We start from the raw sequence: 27,935 nt of genomic DNA on the forward strand, positions 1-27,935 counted from the left end.
TAAAACATTTTCCCACTTCTTGTATCTTTACAGTGATGACGAGTTCTACGATGCTTACTTAGAGCAACCAATTGGATAGTTTTCATCAACAGGTAAGCGGAGTAAAAAGAGTTGATTAAGTTTAAATTCTAGTGGTATTGAATTCATTTTCATATTAGTTACATAATCCGTTTTTGATTTTTTTCACTTACAAAAAATGAATACATAAAAATAAATTTTTAAGCTGCCTCTGTTTTGGGATCCTATGTCTGTAGCCCTTTCTAAACATCTCCTTAAAACGAAAAAAATGATAATACTAATTTTTACGATATTTATATAGCGCATCATACATAGCATTTCTTAGCGCTCTACAAATAAACACAATAAACAACAAAGGAAGACCCATCATAAAAAAAATGAGTAAAAATAAATTAAGTTATATTTTAAAGTTAAAATAAAATCTTTTGTTTAAATCTTGATTAAGTGCTGCATAAACAGCACCTAGATTTACATTTATAAATAAATACTTCAAACGAGTGCAGTTTCTTTAACTTGCGTTGGTTCTCTTTGATCGAGGAAATCTGAATAAAACCCAGAAACCTGAATGCAAGGCATAATTTATAGGTGAGACTTCCGCTTACCTCACAGCGAGGTCCTTTCTTGGTACCAGGAACTTCTTTATGAAAACACCTGCACCATTATTTCAGGCAAGAACTGCTGCTCGTAAACTTGGTGTGATCCCTGGCTATACATCAGTTTATGGTTGTATGACTTCTTACTGCTCCCCCCCCCCCCCAGCAAAGATATTATAAGTTATCACACAAGGGCAAGTGGAAATACAGAAAAATATAGCGCTTCTGCGTACCATATCCAACGAGGCCGAAGGTCCAGTTGGATATTGGACGCAGATGTGCTATATTTCCATATTTCCACGAGCTCGCGTGTTATAACGTATTTATCTTGGCGCGTGACAAGAACACACAAGACGCAGATAGTGATATTAGCCGTGCAATATAGGTTTTTATAACCACTCCATTCTGCAAATCTGATTGGAGGATTAGCGCGTACTTGAAGATAATGACAAATATAGGGAGAATGCTAAATAGGACTAGATAGCTCAGTTCTATTCCTGCTCTAGAAAGTGTTTCTTTGGGTCACCTTAAAATTAAACAATATACGAAGGTATAAATGCAAAAGTAAACGTTATAATCATATTAATATGTACTGTAAGTGCAAAAAATGTTGTATCTCTTAAAATAATACTGTTGTCAAAACATCGTAGCTTGACACTGGACACTCTTGGTAATTGCTCAAAATAACTGTTCAGCATAAAAACTTACTGGTAGCGATCAATGGAGAGATGTTGATTGCATAAAACATTGTGAGAAACGGCTCCCTATGAAGTAACAACGTTTTTGAGAAAGAAGTAATTTTCCACTAAATTATTTGAATTTGATTTCAAGGCCTCATAGTTGAAATTTGAGGTCTTGAGTTCAAGCATCTGAAAGCACACAACTTCGTATGACAAGGGTGTATTTTCTTTCATTATTATCTCGCATCTTTGACGACCAATTTAGCTCAAATTTTCACAGGATTGTTATTTTTATGAATATGTTGAGATACACCAAGTGAGAAGACTGGTCTTTGACAATTACCAATAGTGTCCTGTGTCTTTAAGACATCACCCACACAAACCAAGTAGCCTACCCGCAGAGGAGCATTTCTTTGGAGCATTTTTGTGCAAGATACAACGTTTTTGCAAAATGGAGGTACTCTGTTTTTTGCGCTGACGCAACGATATGGATAAATGGTATTCTTTCGCAAACAATGGTGTAATTCATAAGATCAACATTGCCTTGAGATAACAATGCAAACCCAAGGATGAAAAGGGAGAACCTTGAAAATAAATGGCCAAGTCCAGATAATCATATCCTAACATGAAAGCTTATTTTCTATTTATCCAAGCTCCCACTGTCCAGCCCACTGGCTCACTTTTCCTTTTATTTGCTTAATCTAATCAAGAGGACGAACCCTCAGCATCCGAGCAGTCTCCGTGTATGATATTAGGAATACACGCACCAAACAGCCATTTCCGTCACGTTGCTCGCTTGTAAGTTTATAATATATATAAAAAAAAATACGGAGAGAGCACGTTGAGTGTCAGCGTGCTGGTATTTCATACTGTACGTCCAAACTGTCAAAACTTGGCCCCTGTCCACTTTCATCATTGATTAAATTATAATTTTGAGGAATGCCAACGGAACTGGGTCGCATATATTCCCGTTGTGCTTTGTGTTATATCGCTGAACAGCTTTATTTATTCATATTTCATGTCAATTTTTAATACAGTTTGGACTCATACACGTAACTTCATTACGGTCATCTGTAATATAATTTATTTTTCAGGCCTCCTTTTGTTCACACTAATTAAGAAATCTGCGTTCTGTGCACTGTTGTAGTTGCGCTGGAATAATGGTTGTTTTATTAATAGACTCAGACAGCAATACGGTGCACCGTGTGGTTGGTCATTTCTATTTTGAGTCCATATCTTCATCTAGGGTGGACGGCCAAAGTTGAAACCTTTTTATTTGATTCAATATACTTGAATTTTATAGTAATGGCATTTGATTTTATACTTGATTTTGTGAACGTCTTGTTTTGAGTGTGAAGACAATTTTGGTTTATGACTGAAATGAATTGATACGGGGTGCTTTTTTTAATGGCTTGATGTTGAAAGTGCAAAGCTGTTTGTAAGAACATTATTTTGCTTTTTTAAAAGAGGTTATTGAAAAGATTTTGGCTGGAGTAAATGTTCTTGCAAATTTTACATCTGAATGTTGACTAAAATGTATTTTAAACTACACGTAAGGAATAAAAACATTTGATTCAAGCTAAAATTTTAAAGTTCATACTTGGCCAGAACTCAATTCAGGAGATGGGAAGCTTTTATTTCTGAAATAAACCAAGCAATAATAAATTATAATAACCATGATCTGAAATAGTGTCAAGGGAGTAACATCCAAGGATCCCACAAATCACTGTTGCTCATTGCCATTGCTGCAAGACAAATAGACATATATCAATGTCCGCTAAAATATCACCATTAAATTTGGTTGATTGAAATTCATTTACTCATCCTCCAAAACAATAATATACATTCCCTTTGAAGCAAAACGGTACAAAAACACTCCGGTCAAATAGGTGCGATGTAGAAATAGCCATTTCTGTTTTCAATACTAATAAATACAACACTGGTTGAACAGTATGCACATTCACATCTTTTACAAGCACTTTCTTAGTACAAAGGATTCATTTTTGCAGTTTGACCTGACCTTCAGTGAGCTTGATAGTTAAATACCATAAAATCAAAAGAATTCAGACATAAATATTGTCGAAAATATTGCTCTTCCATTCCACTATCACCTCAAATCTGGAAGAGTAAACAGTTAAAGACGAGCTGTGTCTCTTTTGTGATGTGTGTTTTCCTCAATAGAAACCCCTGCCTACTATACACAATATGCCTGTGTGACCCCTCCAATTTATTTCGGTCAGTGTGTCACGGCGCCTATTCCTTTCGGTCACTGCTCTGGCCATTCATTCCAGTCGTATCAACCCGTTGTCCCATTTCAATCACCACTCTCTTGACTATCGGGCAGGGACCAGCTGTATACATGTAGCTTTCTTCTTAGTTTTTTTTTTACTCAGTGCCTTGGGAGTCCATTAAGGAAAGCTGTTCCTCAGTTTGCCCGTTTTAGATTTTTTTTCCTTTCTTCTTTTCGTGAACACTGGGACTTTTTAAAATGGAGGTGGCACGGGAGCGAAAAAAAAAAGAAAAGAAAGAGTGTTGTGCTTATCACCTGCCGACCACTCCATTCTGAATGTTGTCATCCTTGACGATAATTTTTGTGTGTTGGACGGGGGGACTCTGAGGTTGTCTCAAGAGCAAGCCAGAGTGTTTATTTTGCTACAGCGGTAATGGAAACACTTGCACTGACCCGAGCACTGCAGTCCTTACCTATACTTGCTCTAAAATGATGCCTCCACTTAACCATATTTACTGAAATAACATGCTTACTTCTTGAGTGCTGCTCTAGGTTGGAGGTATTGTCTTTCCTTCCCCAATATATGAAATTTCAAGAGACTGCTTTTTTTTTCTTCTTCTTTCTTTCTTTTTTTCTCATGGAGGGGAGGGATGATTGTGGTTATCAGTTGAAGAGATTTGATTTTCAACATCGCAGCAAAATTATAGAAAGGAAATTTGTCGGTCGAATTCAGGACAGTGTTCCTTCTGCAGTTTGATTGCTATGTTTTGTATCCTTCAGTTTAATCAATAGTGAACACCCGTTGGTTATTGGCAATATTATTGTTTGCAAAACAAACCCTTTATTGAGATGCAGATAGTCAGGCTGACACATGTGCAGCTCTTGTCAGTTCTCAGAAGAAAAGAAAAAAAAAAGAGCGAAAATGTGGAGTCTGGAGTAACTGTCACGTTTATTTTGTGTAAACTGCCATTTTCTACATTGGAGTGAGTAATGAACAACCTGTTTGTATGATATGAAAAGTCAATGCAAAAAAACAAATTGGTTGATTGATATCTAACGAATTTCCTCTTATATTCTACTAACAATGAAAACCACCTTTTATCGTAAACATAATAAATCCTTGTCGAGCGAACGGCAATTTTTTAGTGCAAACCAGAAATCAGCTTATTTCGCTGGTGCCAGCCTTGAATTGGATTTGTATGGAGTGAACAAGGGGAGTCTTGAAACGTCGTATTACAAGCCACCATTCCTAGCCATGGTCTGATCAATGAAGTGGAGGGGGGGGGGGGGGGGTGCCTGGTGTATTAGAGAAGACTAAGCCAAGAGAGGATGCAGCGTGATCAAGGTATTCTACATTAAGTCCAGGGTCCAATTTCATAGAGCTGCTAAGCACAAAAACTTGCTTAGCATGAAATGTTTGCCTTGATAAAAACAGGATTTCCCAACCAAATTTCTATGTGATTTTCAAGATATGCATACAACAGCTGAATACCAGTAACTAGGAAATGCAACAAAATGGAAATTTGGTTGGTAATCCTGTTGTTACCAAAGAAGAAATTTGATGATAAGCAAATTTTTGTGCTTAACTGCTCTATGAAATTGGGCCCTGGTCACGTCATTGAGTGCTCCTATTCTAACAGCGGCCCTCACTTTCTCCCTGTTTTCCCCGCCGTCCAAGACGATTTTGGACTATTGATGTTTATTCATCCTGATTGTTTTCTCCAGCCACCCTCCATGTACAAGCAAACCCCTCTTCTAACAGCCCCTTAAGAATGGTGATATAACCGTATGGGAAAGGTTTTTTTCCAGGGAAGGCTAGTCTCTATATTAATATTCACCCGCTTATTTGGCACACACACACACACATGCACAAAGCTCAGGCCATTGAACTGAACACAACCAAGCAAATATTGCCGTGCAAGCGCCGCTGTCGCGGACTGTCCGTCTTCACCACGGCAAGCTTGGGGTCTTTCGATCGACATCCATGAATTTTCAGATTAGGGTTATTTTCAGTCATTTACCTTGGTGAACCACTGCCTCCGCAATAAAGTTCAGATGGCCGGCCGGGCCAGCCGGCCCGCTCGGCCGGCCGACTAGGAGATAAGATGATAATGAAGAAGTGTGCCACTGTCTAGTGCTCCTGTTACTCCTTCTACATATAGCGGTGGCCCTTTTGTGCATGTTCGGGATTGGGTTACTATTTTGCAGTAATGAAGCGCCACTCTGTCTACTCCGTTATTCCCCTTGCCTCTGTAATGGATGAAAATCCCATTCAAACCAGTTCAAGCCATTTTCTTGAGCGGTCCTTTTTTCTCTCCAGCCTCACTCTCTCTCTTTCCTTCTCCGTATGCCTGTTCGGTATTTCCGCAAGTTGGTTCAAATATTATTTTTAGTAATCTAGAGTAAATTGAACCATCATTTTAAAAAAGATTAAATCTGCGTACAAGCTGCAGACAATACACCTTTTAAAGGTACACCATGTTGATGCACTAAACCTACAGGCACAGGTGCATGTTCAATATTATTCCATAGTTACTAATTGGGGAAATAAACCAGAAAATAGTCATCTTGCCGGTAGATGGTGTAGGGTATACATAACCAAGTTTGTTGACAGTATGTCTGAAACTTTCTCATAATTGATATATTATTTCTTTTCAATACAGTATCTGCAAGGTTTTTTCTCTTTCTCGTCTAGACTTTTAAAGAAGCTCGGTCAGATTATTGGCCAATATTTAATCTGAAAATTCATTTAAATTTTAATCAGCTTTATTTGAGAGATTCGGGAAAAGTATAATCTTTCATCTTAATGTATTGCATGAAAATAAACCTGCCAGGGATAAGTGGTTGTTAATTTAAAAAAAAAAAATGAAGGAATTATTGTTGGCGCTGTTGCCCTGGTTTACTATAGTCTTTACCAGGACACCAGCACCATGGGCTTTTTCGAAACGAAGTAATAAGCGCGGTATAAATTTGTATTATTATTATTTATTATTATAAATTCCACCCATCAGCCACGTACAAAATATTTTGCATGATTCTTGTATTGTATGCGTTGTTGTTGGCATTTTCAAAAAGGTTTGTTATATATGTATTTTCGGAAACAACATATTTGTCAGATTTGCTCAGATTAAAAATTTCCTCTCTAAATTTGTATTTGTTTTATGTATCCAAATCAGGCTATGCAACTTCAAGACATACAAAATCAACAACAATATTTTTCTCAGACATTTTGCTAATTTGAAAAGATGAGCTTTGTATAAACGTTCATTTGAATAAATAATGTAAATCATCAGTATTTTTTCTCTCCAGGTTTTTCCGTTCATAACCTTACCAGCGTTTTAATATTTCTGGTTTAATAATAATAATAGGAATAATAATGATAACAATTTGTTCCAGTCCTTCATTTCCCAAAATTTAAGGAAAGCTGTATGCCTAAACTGCTCTCCTTAAATTATTGAGAGCTCTTTATTTTCTCCAGACATTTGGCCTTGACATGAATTCCTTCTCACTGTGAATGACAATATGTGTGTTTTAATTTACCTGTGGAAGTTTCAACTTCATACGCCTTTCTTAATATTTATGCATGAGGTACGTCACAATGCTATTAACTCAAAACGAGGCGATGGGTGCAACCACTGCAAGTGATGGGGGACGTGCGCCCATAGCCTCATTTTGGGTAAGAATTATGACGTCATGCATAAGTATTAATAGAGGCGTATTAGTCATCAAGTTAAAAAAAAATAAAAGTTTAAAGTAAATCTGTGAACGTTTGTGTTTTGTGGTGTACAAAAAGTACCCAAACACTACAGGGATACAGCGCTGGCTTTGTATAATATAGTAGGTGTAGAGTATTTTGACCCTCAATGGTGGTTAAACAAAAGGTCTCTGTTTCTGGCTCTTGATAGCCGTAGTCAAAGCTTTTGATTCATAATGGAGCTTCAATGCCCAAATCCAGGCTACTCAAAGACAGCATCAGTAATGGCCTCCAAGTCAACTCACCAATGGAATCAATAATATTGATCAAGATAAATCTGGCTTCTACAGAGCCTAGGTTTTTTCCATTTTTTTGTTTTAAAGGCAGTGGGCACTATTGGTTATTGCTAGAAATATTTATTAGCATAAAAGCTTTCTTGGTAGCGAGTATTTGGGAGAAGTTGTTAGTATAAAACATTTTGAGAAACGGCTTCCTCTGAAGTACTGTAGTTTTTGAGAAAGAAGTAATTTTCACAAGTTTGATATCGAGACCTCAGATTTAGAATTTGAGGTCTCGAAAACAAGCGTCTGAAAGCACACAACTTCGTGTGACAAGGGTGTTTTTTTCTTTCAATAATATCCCGCAACTTCAACGACCGATTGAGCTCAAATTTTCACAGGTTTGTTATATCATATGTTGAGATGCACCAACTGTGGAGACTAGTGTTTGACAATTGCCAATAGTGTCCAATTTCTTTAAACCTTAATATTGGCCTCCAATAGCATGAACACGTAATTAGTCTCTCCTTCATGCATGGTATATATTGTACTTCAGTCCGATTCTTGTTTACTCTTTGAAAAATCTGAAAAAATGCTATTAGTAAGGCCTGAAAAGTCTTATAAAGCCTACACCTTTTGTACATGTAGCTCAGCCCTTGTACCCGACAAAATGTTTCTTCTCTCAGGACCACATGCCTTCTCCTTACCTCACCATGTACATGTAGACTGAAGCCTGGTTCATACTCCCTGCGTCACAGAGCGAAACGGAGTGCGTACCAAATGTTGCGTCACCAATGTTTGCATCTCATCGCATTCGCATTCGCAGGAAGTATGAACCAGGCTTGACTCATAGAGGCAGAGTGCCTTGTATCACAATTTGCATGAGGACAAATCTGAAAAAATTGTTTTTAATAAGGCCTGAAAAGTCTAATAAAGTCTACCCCTTTTGTACATGTAGGTCAGCCTAATACACCCAACAAAATGTTCTTTTTTTCCCTCAAGACCATACTCGCACCTTCTTGGAGGTAAGAGTGGTTTGTATCATAACTTACAGGAGGAAATGAACCGTAGCAGACGGTCAGTTGTAGCTGCCAGAACTGGTATCCTGTCTCACAGGAAACCAGTTATGTCCCGTTGGTTATTTTGGGTCCTTGTCAAACTCATCCTGTGGGCTTAGGAAAGTGGAAAATTGACCAAGTGAAATCTAAAGTTGAGATAGTGATATTCGACTCTTACTTGAAGGCATGGTGGGTAGCTTAGTAAAGTGATCGTAAACATGAAGGTAGTCATCACTAGCGTTTAAAGGGAAGGTACACTATTGGTAATTGTCAAAGACCAGTCTTCTCACTTGGTGTATCCCACCATAAGCATAAAATAACAAGCCTGTGAAAATTTGGGCTTAATCGGTCATCGAAGTTGCGAGAAAATGATGAAAGAAAAAAAAAACACCATTGTTGGACGAATTTGTGTGTTTTCAAATACCAATAAAAGACTTTTAGGTAGAAGTCTTTTATTATTTTAGTGAGAAATTACCTCTTTCTCAAAAACTACATTACTTCAGAGGGAGTCGTTTCCCACAATATACTATCAACATCTCTCCAATGCTTGTTACCAAGTCAGTTTTTCAGTTAATATTTGTTTTGAGTATTTACCAAACATTTACCTTCCCTTTAAAGCCATTGGACCCTTTCGGTACAGAACAAAAAATAAAAGTTCACAGATTTACAAATAACTTACAGGGTTTAAAGAAGGTAGTGGTGAAAGACTTCTCTTGAAATATTAGTCCATGAAATGCTTTACTTTTTGAGAAAACAGTAAAACAATATAAATTCTCGATATCGAGAATAACGGATTTATTTTAAACACATGTCATGACACAGTGAAATGCGCGGATGCAAGGGTGGGTTTTCCCGTTATCTTCTCCCGACTCCGTTGACCGATTGAGCCTAAATTTTCACAGGTTTGGTATTTGATATAGAAGTTGTGATACACGAAGTGTGGGCCTTGGACAATACTGTTGACCGAAAGGGTCCAATGGCTTTAAACAAAGTTTTTTTTTTTAATTATAGATTTCACATTTCGATTATTTTTATACTAAGAGAGGTTTCCGGTAACCTCTCTATATACTTCTACCATGCAACCTTTAGTTATTGTTTGTTGGAATATGTCGGCCTGAAACTTGCATACATGTAACTCCTAGTTCTTGTCTTGCTGTATCTTGTTTTCATTGTTTCTCCATTTTTGAGTACCTTTAATTTCTTCATTCATTGACTTCTTGGTGTATAGACGATGTGACCTATGTTTACATTCAAACCGCCCCCGGATAGGTTGTGTTTCGCCGGGCAAAAAGACACGTAGTCATGGTAAGATTGCATACACTTTCTGGCTGGCTGCCAAAACACAAAGGTTTTGTCCGGCGGTATGCGCGCGAATCATTTTATGGTTTTCGAGTTACGTCAGAAGTCACATCGTCTAGATTTACTAGTTATTTTGTTTTGCTTTATTGGCCACATGCTTTTAAGTTATGAGGTTGCAGTGGACTGTCAACAATTAAAGGGAACAGACTACCTTTTTTTTTAAAAACCGTTCCATTGTTAAAAATAAAAAATACAAAAAAATTACTTGTGAAAATGTCATTTCAAACGTTTCTGAGATATCCGCAAAAAAAAGTAGCAATTAAATGTCCGTGGAGGAAGATGATCAGTAATGGGAATACACAATCTGAGAAATGATTCTGACAGCAGCAATTATCAGATTCAAATTTTGGGGGATAAAAACTTGTTTTCCATAACTTAATTTCTTTGAAGTGAAATGATTCTCAACATGCTTAAAGCCTTTGGACACTTTCGGAACAGAATTTTTTTTTTTTTTAAGTTCACAGATTTACAATTAACTTACAGGGTTTACAGAAGGTAATGGTGAAAGTCTTCTCTTAAAATATTATTCCATGAAATGCTTTACTTTTAAGAAAACATTAACACAATATCAATTCTCGATAACGAGAACTACGGATTTATAGTAAACACATGTCATGACACGGCTAAACGTGCAGAAACAAGGGTGGGTTTTCCCGTTATTTTCTCTCGACTCTGATGACCAACTGAGCCTAAATTTTCACAGGTTTGTTATTTTATGTACAAGTTGTGATACACGAAGTGTGGGCCTTTGGACAACACTGTTTACCGAAGGTGTCCAATGGCTTTAATACTATTCAAAGGCTTTGTACCACTAACCATGTAAGTTCGTTATTGTCATTCATCGTAAAAGTGTGATTACCAAACAAATGCCTTCCCTTTAAGTCAAAATGAGCAATGTGTTCAAAATAACTTTTATATCAAAATTGACCACAACAAACTAGGAGATGCTGTAGGCGCTTTAGATTCCGGTTTCAGATCAATACAAGATGTGCTGTCATGCCTAGCAATCCTTCACCACTACCTTTCCCTACAAACCTGAACAGACACCAACAGCTTTTTACCAAAGCCTTTTGTATCACACAAAATTAGGGTTGTAATTTATTACCACATGGAGTCCATAGTAATGAATAGATTCCATTTGACCCTTGGGAAGGTCAGCCCGAGCTCTGAAGGTTACTCTTCGACCTTTTCTTCTGGGTGAACTTGAAGCGCTGCTGTTCTTAGTAACAGTAAGTATATGGGTGTGTGGTTCCCTTTGGCTTATCAGCCAAAATCGGAAAGTAAAAAAAAAAAAAAAAAAAAAAAAAAAGGCAACTTGGAAATCATTTAAGTTGTCAAGTCCCAAGGGGTCACAGCAGGGGTCTGTTGCTGACCTGTATGTTTGTATACAGGATGGGCTCTCATTTCTGCCAATTACTGGTCAATGAACTGTTAGGAGGTCATTCTAGGTCAACAGGCTTCCCCTTTTCTCAGATCTGATGATTTGCAATAGCAGTTAACTGCGCCTGGTGTTTCAAATTAAAATGTCAGTGTAGCAGACAAAAGGAAGTTGTCAGCAGAAAAACAAAAATGTTGTTATTGTTACTTGGTAACTTTTTTGTTTGATTTTGGTCATTTGGTATTTTATGAGGGTGAAAACATGTAAACCTACAGTTATGGGATGGACACTTAAAGGAAAGTGAATTTGGGAATTTCAAAAGCATAAGTGAAGTTAAGTTGAATGTTTAGAATCATAACAAAAATATTTTTGTTGTGAGCCCTCTGAAGGGTAAAGCTCTATACTGTTCTTCCAGAAACATGTGGTTTTTATTTTATTTTATTTTATCAAGTAACAAAAAGCTGCACTTAGCAATCAAATCACTGTGGCTTTACACTCCCAGTTATATTTTTCTTACTAGAATTACCCCAAAGACAAGGTCATTAAAGAAGGTTCAATTCTGCTGAAGTTTGGGGAAACGTGTGATGTTGATCAAGGCAAACAAAGTAAATAGGATTGGATTTGAAACTTTGCATGGTTAAATATATTATTATTTATTATTATTTATTTGACCTCAATAGTACAAGTACAGAAAATACAAACAAGGCAACAATGAAAGGGAAAAAACATATAGAAATGTTTGCGGTAACACCATGTAATGACTATCTCTAAATGAGTTGGGGTGGTTCTGAAAAGTTTTTGTGAACAAAACAGGACCATAGTTATTGGTGTGTTAAAGGATTTGGGTACTTTTTCAAAATGTCCATAGATTAACATTAAACTTACAGGGTTTGAAGATAACGATAGTGGAAAGCTTCCCTTCAAATATTACTTACTGAGGTGCTGTAGTTTTTGAGACATGAGTAAAACAATGTCATGAAAATATGTTTGTAAATGATTAAAATAATTTTCATCTCATGAGACGAAAATTATTTTCATGACATTGTTTTACTCATTTCCCAAAAACTACAGCACCTCAGCACGTAATGTTTTCAGGGAAGCTTTCTACTATCATTATCTTCAGACTGTGTAAGTTTAGTGTAAATCTGTGGACATTGTGTTTTTTTTGTCCTACAAAAGTTACATAGACCCTGTTGCATTAAATCTAGGAAACGAAATGCAGCCGTGCTTTATGCTGCTTCCTTTGGTTGAAATCGAAAGTGTCGGAAATCACAATTGTTTACAAATGATCAAATCAAAGATTCAATTTCCCATTCCCCCTCATAATAGTCAATTCAGACCACATCCCAATGGACTCTCATAACTCCCCTGAATAATTAACAGCGGTAATCCATTAACCCGACTCCCTCTGGAATCAAATTTCATGATCCCCTCCGCCTGCTCCCGAGAGAGAGGAGTCGAAGTCCACACACAAATAAAATTACTTTATTTAAAGCAACGCTCGGCTCATTGTAAATGAGCTGTCAAAATTCATGTGAAATGGATCACTAAAAAGCTCCGAGATTAGTCCCACTAGAAAGAGAACTCCCTAGCCACATTAATTACCAACATGACCTTATTATTAGTGAGGCGAAGAAATTTGTGGTTGGAGGGGGGGGGGGGGGTGTTTGCGGACAATTATTTTCTCAGAATCGCAGCCAAGTTCACAAAGAGGACAGCGTAAATAAGTGGGTAAGCATAGCAGCCTGGGAGGCTTAGTATATTAAACATGATTACAAAACGACATTGTTGATGGAGGGTAGTGTGTCATTCAGTGTGCTCGGCATCATCAGGAAGACCCGAGGCAGAGAATGGCCGCTCAATGAACTCCCCTCAGTCCTACCTCCCCACCCACTGCCTCAATAGCAACCTGCTCTGGCTGCTGCATTTTCCTTTTCACTACCACTCTAGCGCACCTTTTTTTTTGTTTTTTTAACTTGTGGTCAAGACAAGGGATCTAGGGGAAGCTTAGGGGATCCAGTTTTATTAGATTGAGATTAAAAGGATAATACAGCATTTGGTTTGGGCACAGAGGATATTAATTTCAATCTTCAAACTATTTTTTAGCGACCCTTTCAGTAAATTTACTGAATCGAAACTCGGGTCGTGCTCAGGTTTTTAAAAATAAGAGAAGTGAGAGAAGGCGAATGGTTTCTGACAGGCGTTACGCACCTTCTGTTTTTAATGTGTACAAGACAAGGGATCTAGGGGAAGCTTAGGGAATCTCGTTTTATTATTAGGCGTAGAGGACATTAATTTCAATCTCCGAACTATTTTTCAGGTATCCTTTCAGTAAATTTACTCTATCAAAACCCGAGTCACGCTCGGGTTTTTAAAATTAAGGGAATTAGCGAGAAAATGCGAATGGTTTCTGACGGGCATTTTCCGAACAAAGATATTGACAAATAGGGAGATCACAAGCATGGGGCTAGAAAGCTAACTTGGCACGTTAATACCAATGTCACAGGTTCAAATTATACTCTAGTTAATATTTCTTTGTCCAGCTCCAGCCCAAAATTGAGTTAAAATTTACCCAGTCTGTTTCCATTGCGGTATATTTTCTGATAGGGGGGGGGGGGCGTATTATATTAAAAAAGGCAACAAAAAAATACACAGCAAGTTACCTCCTTTGTTTTGGTGTTGGGGGGGGGGGGGGTAGTTCACAAATAACAAACTTTATTTTGCCTGCATAACTTTAAATATTTTGACTGAAATGCATGAGTTTGTTGTTTGTATTTGCTTTTACATATCTGTTATTGTTCTTAGTTGTGGCTATTGATGGCTTGGGTTCATAAAGTGACCCACTTTATCGATGCGTTGTTAGCGTCAGTTATGACAAATTCACATCGTTGCAATTATGGTTCTGTTAGCAGAGACAAGCTATCAACTAATGAAACTTTCTGCCCACCACCCTCATCCGCTGTCTCCTTTGCCTTCCGTTTTTAGTCAAGCCCATCAATGAAAATGTAAAGATAGAGACCAGAGAATCTTTTAAGCCACCTACAGTACATGAGCTATGATGCTGTTTCTGCCTTGAGATTTGCTACATTAATGTCAGTGTCATGCTCAATTGGGTCTTAATTTGTTACCGTGACAACGCATCTTCCGTCAAGGTCTTTTTTCTGTAATTATTGTGTTCATACTGGAAGACAATCGCAATGATCGAGATTACAGTACATATAATATGCAAAACATCATGGATAAAAAAGGTACAGTGAAGGCTTGTTTCACTCTAAAAGGGGGGGGGGTGGCAATGTTACTTACTCACTGAGGTGATGTAATGTTTGAAGATAATGATGTTTGAAAACTTCCCTTAAAGTGTTACTTAACTGAGGATAATGTAATTTTTGAGAAATGAGTAAAACAAGTCATGAAAGTTATTTTAGCATGTAAAAGATATTTTCATGACATCGTCTTACTCATTTCTCTATATAGCACGGTGCACCTCAGCAAGTAATATTTTAAGGTAAGCTTTCTACCAAAATTATCTTTAAACGGTGTAGGTTTAATGTAAATCTGTGGACATTGTGTTTTGTGTTATTAAAGGTACCCACACCCTGTAACATTATCAACTCCAGACACACAGTAAAAAGATGTAGCTTTCATCAAGACACCAATATGAATACATGACCGTGGCTATTCGTTTATTCGTTGAAGAACATTTTTTCAGTCAAGGTTGATGTCTTGGGAGGACATTCTTTGCAGAGTGCAGGCATTGATGAAACAAATGTAGGGGGAAATGTTTACACGGGTACTTTGCACTGGAAAGTGTCAATTCTGTTTGGTAACATGCATGCTGCTTTTACAGAGGCCTATGTGAAATTGGCTTGGATTGCACAGCGAAAACGCCATGTACGTATGAGTTGTAAATTGTGTTGGTTCTGAAAACAAGAGTTGTTACACTACTAATGTTTTCAGAGCCAACAATGTCTAACTCATGGGAGGTGTTGTTATTCAGGTGGCTGGCGACCATTATCACATGACTGACATCATCGTTAGATTCCCTGTATTCACAATGACTGTGAGACTTATTAAATTCATGTCATATAGAAGGGACCTGACTAATTTCCCTTCAAGCCTCAGTTTAAAGGCACTGGACACATTTGGTAATTACTCAAAATATTTATAAGCATAAACAATTCCTTGGTAACGGAGAGCTGTTGTAAAGTCCAATATTGTGAGAAGTGACTCTTTCTCACTTAAATATTTTAATCTGAGAAAACTGAAGCCTTTTTCAAGCATAGGAAAACATTAAAATTTTCGCAACAAGATGTTTTCTTGCAACTTAAAAGACCAGTTACCAATTGTGCCCAAATTTTCACCGAATTGTTGTTTAATGCATATGTTGGGATACGCCAGGTGAGACTATTCTAGTTTTTGACAATTACCAAAAGTGTCCAGTGCCTTAAGGTATTTTTAACGGAACAAAAACCAAGAAAATATGTTTGGACAATCAATTTTCTACCATGTAAAAATTCAAGTCTTACCAACTTGTTTTTCTAATTTTTCCACAAGTGTACTTTGATAAGTGCATTGCAGCAACGACATACTGTAAAGATACTGTTAGGGGGAATCTTAAAGTCTCTATAGTAGGCTGTGTTTGCCGCCCTCTGTTGCATTGATGATAAGAATTGATATGAGAAACATAGTCATAATTCTGAACTGGAAAGTGACTGAGGTAATGAATATGTGTTCACACAGGGCCTTACTTCAGATACTCAAATCTGATTACCAGCCTGTGTCAGCCTGATTACTATATTACTGGTATTCCGCTCATTTTTGCTGAGTAGAAAGTTATTAAAGCGAGACAAAACCATTTATAGGCCTAATGCTCCAGGTTGCACAGTAGTGCTTTTAAAACCAAGACAAAAACCCCAAGCGGTGCCCACTGCCAAAACGGGTTCGAACTGCCCCTAGCTACCAGGCAATCTCGGTAGTCTAATTGGTAACACACTGTTCTAGAATGGCAAAGGTCATGGGTTCGAATCCCACCCGAGTCATATACCGGTGTAATTTTTTCACAGGACTCTTGGGAAAGTACTGAGTATACAGTGGTAACACATCGGTTTACAAGGGTAAAACTAAAGTAATATTCCAAGTAATAGCGTTCTACAGACCTTCACATCAGCATGCTCTGCTAAACATCCAATGGGTCTTGAATAATACACAGTTTTGAAAAGTCATAGGGAGTACCTCGCATCATTATATATTGTTATTTGTTAAAAGAAGGAAATGTGTTCTGAATGTATTTTTAAAAAGATGGCCATGTTTTGTTTCATCAGGTTTTTGTAATGGCGGTATTGTGATACATTTTTCCTTTAGTTCTGTACATGGCAGAATAAACTCGGCCTTCCCAGTGAGTGAGCCACACAATGTAAACACCAATATTATTCTTTGTCTATTGCTTCATCTAAACATCAGGATCAATTAGTGTCTGCTATGCCAGTTCTTGATGAAATATTGACTGCTTAAAGACAGTGTACACTATTGGTAATTGTCAAAGACAGTCTTCTCACTTGGTGTATCTCAACATATGCATAAAATAACAAACCTGTGGAAACTTGAACTCAATTGGTCGTCAAAGTTGCGAGATAATAGTAGAAGAAAAAACACCCTTGCCTAACGAAGTTGTGAGCTTTCAGATGCTTGATTTCAGGACCTCAAAATCTAGTTTTGAGGTCCTGAAATCAAATTCAAATTCTTCAGTGGAAATTACTCAAGCTACAGTACTTTAGAGGAAGCTGTTTCTCACCATGTTTAATACTATCAACAGCTCTCCATTGCTTGTTACCAGGAAGTTATGCTAACAATTATTTTGCGTAATTACCAATAGTGTCCAGTGCCTTTATGTAAAATAAATGTCACTACAGTGAATGTTCATAACCTCGTATGCACGCTTTGATTGACAGATTTGTTCTATCATGAAAAGCAATTGTTTTCCCTTCATTAAAAATATTTTTAAAATGGTGAGCTTGCAGCCAACATTTTCCGCCCAAACAAAGAAATAATTCCACCATGTTGAATGACTAATTAATTGGATGCACAAATCAATAATGGTGTTTTTCTTTGGGTGTGGGTTAGAATAACAATCACATGAACGTGTTCGTTTGCTTCAAATTTGATTCTCAAGGTATTGTATCTAAATGAAATATTGGAAAACCCTCAAAGAAAACAAACAAAGAGTTACATATTGTTTGAAAACAAAACAAAACGCTTTGAAAACAAAAAGAAAAGGCTATCCGCATTATGTGCATAGTTGTTATTTTCTCCTATAAAAGACTTGTTAGAGATGAGCAAATTAAGGTTACCTTCACTTGACTGACAGATTGATTAAGAATCGGCCTTAATCATTTTTTGGTTTCAGGATCTGGTATGTTTATTCACAGTATAGGGTTTTTATACCTTTTGTACAAAACTGGCATCAACTCTTTTTGCCATCAAATAAAATCATCTCCTGACGATGACTAGAGCAAACTAGTCGAAACGTTTAGACCACTTTGAGAACTGACTCCGCGGTAGTGCAGTGAACTACGATCCTATAAGTTATAAAGTAGTAGTCCCAGCCTATTTCTATACCATCCGCCCAGGTTAAAGTGAATAAGCAGAACAGTTCTTTTTCGAACACCCGAACAATCTACTCCGCGGCAGTACAATAAAGCAAGACAGTTCTCTAAGAACAAACTCTACCTGGCAAGTAGATACACACATGGTGTTACCACAAACCAAGTATGTACAAAACGTATCCCTATTCCCTTGTGAATGGAGATGTTTGTAATATAATTTACCTGTAGAAGCTTAAGCTTTATTAGTCGTCAAGTTATTGTGAAGAGAGAAGTGAAAATCACAGAGAAATATTTTTCAGTAAATCCGTTGTGCATGCTTATATAATGTTCGCGTCATGGAGACGAAAATTGTTTTAATGAAAATGTTTTACTCATTTCTCAAAAACTACAGTACCTAGTATTTTAATGGAAGCTTTCTAGCATCATTGTCTTCAAACGTTGTAAGTTTAATGTCTTGCTATAGACGTTTGTGTTTTGTATGCTATAAATTTACACCATCCCTTTAAAGGGCACCTTCATCGAAGATGCACATCTTACAGGAATGAGAATGCCATCTTTAACCCATTGCCGTTAGCGTCACATTTATTGTGATCCCGCAATGGCAGGTTGTACTCATGACCCTCAAAGTATGGAATGTCAGTTTTGCAAAGGGCAAGAACATTTTCATTTTGCAAAGGGCACTTTCATTAGAAAATGTTAAAAGTTCATGGAAAGACGTTGAAGGGGCATCAAGGCCAAATGCTGAAGCAGGGCAGGGGAGGCCGTGGGCTTCACGGTTGAATTCCAGGGTTTGGCCTCGCACTATGGACTTGAAGACACTATTGTTTATTACTCAAAGACCTGTCTTCCCACTTGGTGTATCTCAGCATATGCATAAAACAACAAACCTGTGAAAATTTGAGCTCAATTGGTTGTCGAAGTTACGAGATAATACTGAAAGAAAAAACACCCTTGTCACCAGAGTTGTGTGCGTTTAGATGGTTGATTTCGAGACCTCAAGTTCTAAATCTGAGGTCTCGAAATCAAATTTGTGGAAAATTCATCTTTCTCAGAAACTATGTCACTTCAGAGTGAGCCGTTTCTCACAATGTTCTACATCATCAACCTCTCCCCATTACTTGTCACCAAGTAAGGTTTTATGCTAATAATTATCTTGAGTACTTAATTACCAATAGTGTCCACTGCCTCTGAGTGAAATTAATTGAATTGCAGGCGGAAAGATATTTAGTCCCAAGAAAGATTTGTTATTGAAATTTTGATCTGAAGGATTTTTAAAAACAAAAAAATACCACCCAATCCTGACTTGTTTGGGAATTGGAGTTATTGGTCCTAATTGGTCCAATACCATTTGTCTTTTGACATGTTAAACAATTTGGAGAAAGGAGTGTTAACATATTATATTGGTACATTAATAAACTAATGTTATAAAGACGTGTATGTGTAAAACAGGGATGACCAATTATTTGTATGTCTACCGCCCTCTTGTGTTCACTGAATGTCCTGCCCTATTCATAGATCAGTCTGGAACTTCAATAAACAGCACAGAAATTTAGCACCCTGTGTATTGTGAGAGGCAGGTCAAATGTAGGTCAACCGGTGACCTTAGCTTGGGAAGAAGGAGAGGTTGTAGTGGACACCAGCAATGTGTTACTAAAAGGTGTAGGACTTGTTGATTGATTGGCATACTGTACATCAACACTGAGATTAATATCAACAGATGTAGTCCACTTATACCTTTGGTTCTGATTACAGATGATCCTTAAGGCATTATCACACTACCTCCATTCCGAATCGGCGTTGAAACCTACCCGGGTCCTCTCCGGGTTAGCCACGGATAAGCAACATTCACACTGGTCTTTATGTGAACCGGCTAATGCGTGAACTGTACATGCTGAAAAATGCAATTTAGATCTGGATTGAGATTTTCAACCCTGGTCCGTGCCAGGGTTAGTTTCAATCCGGCGAGAGCATGCTACGTGAATCAGAGCCGGGTTGAAAATTTTACAGCGTGAAACGGGGTGAACAAAATCTCCGGTTCGGAACTGGTTCCGACCCTGAGATTTTGGACATCGGAAAAGTCCTTATTTATGTCATGGGTCACCAATGGGGAAGCTGGGAACAAAGTTATTTGCCCGGTTATTTTGTAGAAAGTTTTTTTTTCAGTGCTCAACTATCCGAAAAAGTAAATAGTTGAACTTTGAAATAGAATAATAATAGTGATAGTAGTATCAAAGTCTTATATAGCGCACGAATCTACAAAACAAGGTACTCAAGGCGCTCAAGTATACAAACTTTCAAAAAGATAGGTTATTGATCTCTGTCCTTTAAATACTCTATGCTTCTCACAATGGTTTTTATGGAAGATGTTTTACAGGAAAGTTATGTTCGTACGTGCAGATTGTATTCAAAAGCCATCATTCAGATGATTAGGGCGCATTGATTGGAGACCAGGAACTCTTGCATTGACACGAACATTAAAGCTCAACCACAAAGGCCTTTATTTGGCAATCCATTTATGTCTCTCCATGCGAAAAGTCGGCCATTGATACCTTGGTTTATGGACCGGTTCTTGGGTAGCTAGGGTGACAAAACTGGGCAGCACCGACCCCCACCAAGTGGGTATCACGTAACTCCTGCAATGCCTGATGTAAATAGAGTTGTGGATAATGGGCTGGGCGTCATTCTTGTGGGTGTTTGGTTGGCCATTTTGAAAAATATACAGGGCATTAAGAACGTTCTATTAAGTCCATTTCACACGAGAGCTTTTTATCCAACATGTTTTGCGATTTTTCGCAACGAGGATAAAAAATAGCAAAAGTCACTCGTGTGAAAGTTATCCTAGCTATCCAAACGATCGCAGTGCCAGACATTTGAGACTGTAACTGAGGACGTTGGTTATCAGTGCTCGTGTGAAAAGGGTTTTTACTCGCAACCATTGCATGCATTTGTGTTTTGTTGGGGTTGTTAATGGTGGAGACAAGGGATCGTCATCTTATACTTACGTGCAGAATGGCTATTCCCAATTTTGAAACTATTTTATACATAACCATTTGTAATTAATGCATGTTTTTTTTCTTCTCATTTTGTACTCAATATACCTGCTTGTGGAATGTTTTGTGTCATTTTCTGTCAGTCGCTCTAAAATAATCTCCTAGCTTTCTGTTCATGGGTACTTCCTGATCGAGTCTTATAGACTATTGGGTCGGTAGATGCACTCAGTTGCAGGCGTGTAATTGTGAATTACGCTGAAAATCAGGGTTAAAACCACGACAGGTACTTTGTTGTCAGGAGACAATAGTGAGAAAGGATTAACTGGAGGAATGGGGTTAACATTAAGACCCTGCACGTACTGTACCAGCAGATGACTCTTAGGGTCGTAGGTCGGAGCTGTTGTCGGAAATGTTGGAGTTTGACGCTATGCAGCCAACTCAAATACTTTGGTGAAGAATGTGTTTTTTTGCTGTGTTTTTGTTTTGGTTTACACCAGTCATGTGCATAACATTTATTGGACCCGATAATATGAATTAAATTTATTTCTTTTTGTCTAGTTCTGAAGATGTAAAGGAAGATGAAGTGTTCTTTATAATGTGTTCACAGATTTACAAATATCATACCTTACTTGGTATAAAGATGGTCTTGGTTGGAAAACTTCCCTTGAAATAATTTTGCCTGAAATGCTGAATTTTATTTTTTTAGAAATGAGTAAAACAGTCATGAAAATTGTTAGGTTTGCTTAAGCTAATTTGAGCTTGAACTTTCACAGGTTTGTTGTGTTGTGCATATGTTGGGTCACACAGAGTGAGGATACTGGTCTTTGACAACACCAACATTTCTCAGAGGAAAATATCAATATAATCTGGGTAAAAAAAAGAAAAAAGAAAACAATAAAAAGGCACTTAAATTTGTGGTTGGTGATACTTATAACGTCTGAGTGAAATTCGGCAAGGTCTCTTGAATTTGCATCTCGCGTCTTATTGTGGTCCTCCATTGCCCCTTGTCTTGGCCTTGGTGCCCTTTAAAAGTTTCCCATTGACTTTGAAAAAGGCCTTGCCCTTTCTGAAATTCCAGGCCTGATATTTCAATATTCTCTAGTGGTTAAACAGTGGATACAATGTGTCATTACAACCCTACAAAAAAAAAGTGTTTGTTAAACGTATGTTTCTGATCCAATGAGTAGTCTCTAATGTTGTCGTCTCGGTCATCTCGTGGGAGGAGCCTCGTAGCCGACATTCGCAATGCATTTCCCCCTCTCATGTCCGCCAGGCAGCCCTGTGGATTTCACAGTTCCTCGGTGACTGCAACTAGGCCCTGTCTCTGCTCATCAGAACCATGTGTGAGGGAAGGCTTTTTCTAAAATTAACAAATTTCTGTCAGTATATCTCAAGATCAAGAGGGTAGGGGGGGTTGTATATTATCGTTGATGTGTCTGACATAACATCTTATGATTCATTTGCCGTAAGGACTTGGGAAAGCAAAGCGGCTAGGTATGTTTCCTCTGACCCTCCCCCATCTTGCAAAGCATACCGTTTCTAATCTCCCGAGCTTTCATGTTTGATCACTTTAGCCTGCTTTAGCTTAAACATGATAAATTCTGTAAAACCATAGAGCAAGGGTAAAATAAATGAATATCTCATTTTAAAGTATAACCATGGTGCGGCCATCTTGATTTTCTCCCATTCAAATCAACGTCATCAAATCGAGGTTGGAAGAAGACTTAGTCTGGTTCCTTTTTGTACAATAAATATTAGCATCTGTTAATTCTGTTGGATACAGGGAGCATGACCAAGATGGTGGCAGAGTAATATTGATCTATACCCTTGGTTTTTGGAACCATTCGTTTTTAATCACTTAAAGAATGATCACGGCTTTAAAAAATTGTAGCTTTGTATTCGGAACTATTTGACCGTTTTAATCTCCCCTAAATGTGGATTTGTTTAATGAAACTAATCTGTGAAAACTTCATCTCAAAAGGTATAAAGACAGCGTTGTAGCTTGTTAAGTTATTGCCGAAAATCTGGAGCACAAAGAATAACTTTCACGTTGGGTATGTCATGTAGCCTGTAGGCCTATATGTTGGATCACTTAAAGTGAGGGTACTTTTCCACGGATCATTTTTGACAATTACCAATGTTGTCCTGTTGCTTTCAAGAAACTCTGGCGGAAGTTCAACTTCTGAATCAATTGAAGAAGACTCTTCGCTCAAGTGTACGAATCCTCTTCAGAGTTGTACCCAAGGCTCTGTAATGTCAATAAACAGAACGAAGCCCACCCCCAGATTAGCCAATTAGGCTATTATTTATGGAACAATTTTGTTACACATCTTAAGGTCAATGGGATGATGTTTACAGCATAGTCTGGAAGATTTTGTGAAGACTCGGCTAGTTTGGAGGATCAGCCAGAAGAGAAGTGATGAATTTTATTAAAGGCAGGGACGCTGTTGGTAATTACTCAAAATAATTATTAGCGTAAAACCTTACATGGCAACAAGCAAAGAAGAGCTGTTGATAGTATAAAACATTGTGAGAAATGGCTCCCTCTGAAGTAACTTAGTTTTTGAGAAAGATGATTTGTGACATTAGTATTAGAATTTGAGGTCGCGAAATCAAGCACCTGAAAGCACACAGCTGTGTGTGACAAGGGTGTTTTTTTCCTTCATTGTTATCTCGGAACTTTGACAAACAATTGAGCTCTAATTTTCACAGGTTTGTTGTTTTATGCATATGTTGAGATACACCCAGTGAGAAGACTGGTCTTTGACAATTACCAATAGTGTCCTGTGTCTTTAAACCTTGAATCATTTCCTGTTTGTTCCATAAACATTTTGAGTACCATCTTCAGTGACCTTTTTTCCAGTTTGGATTTAAAAGTACTTTATTTCAACATCAGTCAGACATTTGTCCTTCATTACAAACAAAACCAAGTGAAGTGTGAAGGCCGACATGCACAGATTTTGTATTTTTAAATTGAAAAGAGATGTTTGATTTTTTCGGCGATTTATAATCTCATGAGTGGGAAGCATTATTCACTTTTTAGAAAAGTTCACACAACTCCAAAGAAGTGAAATGCCATGAAAATATATATATAAAACACGCAGTCTGAGTGAGGCTCAGAGATTTACTTTAAAAGCGAGCCGTCATGCCCAGTCTTTGAGTAAATGTGGAAAGACTATGCTAAAGCCCTTTTTGATCCCCAAAGACTCTCTGTGGCTTCAGAGAAGGCGTTGTATGGTCAGAACAAGGTTGCAATTCACTGACGGTTAAATCAACCCAACAATACAATACTCAAGGTTGAACAGCTTGTAAGAAAATCAATCGGGCAGTTGAGGGAGTTCAGAGAGAAAACACAAAAACCCCAAACCAAATTGCCAAGAGTTTTCTGGGGCGCTGAAGCCATACTGGAACTAACAGACTTAACAGTGGCTGGTTATCTAGGTTATTGGTTTGTTAAACACAGCACTACAAATCAGAGCACAAATCACCTGGAGCAATTTGAGACTTAAAAAGTACACTGTACAGTCTTTTTTTTCTTTCTTGGTCTTGTACTCTGACTTGCAATTTGTGTGTTTTCCTTGTGGTTTCAACGCTGTCGTGCTGGTAAAGTGCAACATGCGTCATTGGATCTTTCGTCCGCCTCAGTTGAAATCTTATAACATTCCGAGCCCTAGATTCTGTCAGCAAGTTTCCATTTACATTCGGCGGCGATATTCAATTGGCAACAATAGTGGACACTTATAAAAAGTCGCTACACTTTTCATAGTTAAAACTGAGAGGATGGTTTTAAGATTTTTAATCTGAAGACAGACTTCACTTGCGAGGAAGGTCAAAGTTAGTGGCAAGATTTTACCAATTATAAAGAAGATGCACAGCTTTGGAAACAACTGTACTCTTAAAATATTCAAGCACTCACCTAAAAAAAAGTTGATGCAAGTATAAATTGGCGTGAAGATTATTTCTGCTTTGAGATCTATTCAGACTTAAAGCCTATGATTTAATTTAAAAAAATTCAAAAGTCTTATCTGGCAGTGAAATTGTTTTAAAAGAATGTTATCGTACAGAATTGTACTGGCTAATGTAATGGTTAGTTTAAGGTAGATGTACATATTGTATATTTGAATATATCATCGGCTAATTGCTTACAATGCCAATAATTGAAATTTCATACTCATAATGATCAAAAGGTCATTGAAGGCACTGTACACCTTTGGTAATTGTCAAAGGTCCGTGTTCTCACATGGTGTATCCCATCATAAGCAAAAAAATAACAAACTTGTGAAAATTTGGGCTCAATCGGTCATCGAAGTTGCGAGAAAATGATGAAAGAAAAAACACCCTTGTTGGACGAGTTTGTGTGCTTTCAGATAGGAATAAAAGACTTCTAGCTAGAAGTATTTTATTATTTTAGTGAGAAATTACCTCTTTTTCAAAAACTACGTTACTTCAAAGGGAGTCGTTTCCCACAATGTTTTATGCTATCAACAGCTCCCCAATGCTCCTTACCCAGTTAGTTTTTAAGTTAATATTTGTTTTGAGTAATAACCAAACATGTACCTTCCCTTTAAATGAAAAATGTATATAAATTGAAATCAAACAAATCAAAACCAATACTCTGAAGACCATTCTTGACCAATAAACTCCATTTACCAGGAGCTCCAAATTATGCAACGGCACTTTAATGAAATAAGGTAAATGACTCTGATGACCTTATAGTCCCGAGCAGACAAATCGTTTCCCCACCAAACCCGGTGCTACACCTCCCATAATATCGAATATATGTAGAAACAAACACCATGGCGCATAGCTCACTGAATTATTTGAACATTTTCCAGGAAATTTGAAGGTGTTGAAAACAAAGCGCTCAAATTCAACCAAATTTTTTACTGAGGTGTTAAAAGAAGGGGCGTGTCCTGAGAACAAGTGGGCGGATCAGTCAATTAGAGTCAATTTTAGTCTTTGTTTTTACTGCTGTCTGATGAACACCATCCAGCAAAGTTCATTTTACCAGCTGCTCTCAATGCAGTATCGCAATTCTCACGGGGAACTTTATTCTGTGACGTACACAACCCTAGAGCATAGCGCGGGTACAGCCCTCTTCTGTCCTTCTACACAGTGAAGTGCAATCACTGGGGACCTCCATCGATCCAACTTTTGATTGACTTTAATAAATTGTGTCGCATCGACGCCTTGCCAACATGCATGTGCACCGAGTAAAGCATTCATGTGCGTGTTTAGAATCATGTTAATTACGACGGGAGAGAAGGGGGGAAGAAATGCTCTGCTGCCACCAGGCATCGTCAGCTTCATCTGTTATAATTGAAAGCAATTCTGAGATGTCTCACTTCGAGACGTGGCGTAGTTTGACTGTTTGTCTGGAAAGTTAATTGGTGATAGTAATCTAAAAGCTTCCTTGGTGCATGTTTTAACCCTTTAAAGATAACTAATTTGTTTATAATCGTCACAAAGTGCCCAGACATCACTAATGTTGTTCATTTATTGAATCAAATTATTTCACTGCTTTATGGTTCACTTAGTTACCTGTTCATGTTTGTTGTGTTGTCATTTTGCCTTCGAGAAAGACTCTGCTAGGGTCAAAAGGGCATTAAATATTTCTTTCTAATGATTCCAGTACAAATTCTACACGAAGCATAATTTTTGGTTTGTTTTTACAAATTGGGTGCTATGTAAGATTGTTGATTTTCATGTTCAGATATGACCTTTACTTAGACATCTTTGTGTGAATGGTCAAATCTTGCAGTCGCTAAAAGGGCATTTTGGTACAAATTGCTTGTGGCAGCTGTGGTCTTGAAAGAGTTTAAAGGCAGTGTACACTATTGGTAATTACTCAAAATAATTATCAGCATAAAACCTCACATGGTAACGAGTAATGGGGAGAGGTTGGTAGTCTAAAACCTTTTTGAGAAACGGCTCCCTCTGAAGTAACGTAGTTTTTGAGAAAGAAGTAATTTTCCACGAATTTGATTTCGAGACCTCAAGTTTAGAATTTGAGGTCTCCAAATCAAGCATCTGAAAGCACAAAACTTTGTGTGACAAGGGTGTTTTTTTCTTCCATAGTTATCTTGCAACTCGACGACCAATCAAGCTCAAAATTTCACAGGTTTGTTAATTTATGCATATGTTGAGATACACCAAGTGAGAAGACTGTTCTTTGACAATTAACAATAGTGTCCAGTGTCTTTAAGTTGGTAGATCCCTGCTAATTCTGCTTAGCTGGACATTTCAACGAAATGTTATATTTAGCAATATGAAACTTGACCCTGGAAGAATCACTGCTTACGTATGTAGTCAATTCCTTTCTCTGATCCACCAGCACAATTCTCTTCCCATCCATTCATATGAAGAAATGTTTTTGATCAGTGATAGAAAGTAGTTTCACAAATGTTTTTTATTGACTGAAAAAAATGACTTTGACAAAGAGAAACTATTTCTCAATTTCCAGGTATTTCTGGGCCAGACTGCAGACCAACCAACATATTTATTAGCAATTGTGAAGAAGAAAAAAATTGGGTCATTTATCATGCGGGAGGATGTTTAACATGAACATTTTGATTAAGCAAAGAATGTTGATGTTAATACCTCATGAGAGAGTCTGTGAGAGAGAGAGCACGCAATAACCTGTAACAACTTTTCATGTTTCCATGTGTTGCTCTTAGAAGCCCTGGAGCATTATTGCTTCGTTCCCTCCCCCCTCCATCATCGTTTTTGACCCGTACGTGTGGTGATACACTTCTGTCAGCAAACCGCCTCCTTTTTGGTCCCCCTTCCTTCTTTTGCCTGCCGCAAGGCAAACAAAAATGTTCCGAGCATGTGCGGTTTCGGAAATCCACTTAAACCGTCTAATCCTGAATCCCCTCCCTTTGGCTGCCCAGGATTATTGAATTGGAAAAAAAAAAGGAGGGCATGGATTCTTGGTCAAGTGAACTTGCTTGCACTTACTCATCATCAACGCACAATGGACACCAGACCCAGATACAGCCTTGATTTCTCAACACAAAGCTAGGTCAGGGGATTCCAGTGTTGCACTCTACACA

At 37.7% G+C, this 27,935-nt stretch overlaps 1 long non-coding RNA gene across 1 annotated transcript in view; it reads left to right on the forward strand.

Moving 5' to 3' along the window:
* The window catches only part of LOC139937098 (uncharacterized), an 85,958-nt gene that overhangs the window by 50,348 nt on the left and 7,675 nt on the right, over window positions 1-27,935 (forward strand). The window contains exon 3 of the long non-coding RNA XR_011786048.1: window positions 34-92. This is a non-coding gene — a long non-coding RNA (uncharacterized lncRNA). The remainder of the gene's footprint in view (window positions 1-33; window positions 93-27,935) is intronic.

This window comes from Asterias amurensis, chromosome 5 (assembly GCF_032118995.1).
Source record: "Asterias amurensis chromosome 5, ASM3211899v1".
Lineage (NCBI taxonomy): Eukaryota > Metazoa > Echinodermata > Asteroidea > Forcipulatida > Asteriidae > Asterias > Asterias amurensis.